Source organism: Antrostomus carolinensis, unplaced genomic scaffold, assembly GCF_000700745.2.
Source record: "Antrostomus carolinensis isolate BGI_N321 unplaced genomic scaffold, ASM70074v2 scaffold4603, whole genome shotgun sequence".
Taxonomy (NCBI): Eukaryota; Metazoa; Chordata; class Aves; order Caprimulgiformes; family Caprimulgidae; genus Antrostomus; species Antrostomus carolinensis.
Window position 1 is genome coordinate 57,631 of NW_010302995.1, and position 213 is coordinate 57,843.

Consider the following 213-nt stretch of genomic DNA (forward strand, 5'->3'; position numbering starts at 1 on the left):
CTCCATCATTTAGCAGCAGTCCTGCCAAACCAGGGAGGTTGCGGATGACTGGAAGCTGACCAATGTGACTCCCATCTACAAGAAGGGCCAGAAGGATGATCCAAGCAACTATAGGCCTGTCAGTGTGACCTCAGTGCTAGGCAAGGTGATGAGCAGATTATCCTGAGTGCCATCACATACAAGACAACCAGAGGGTCAGGCCCAGTCAACATG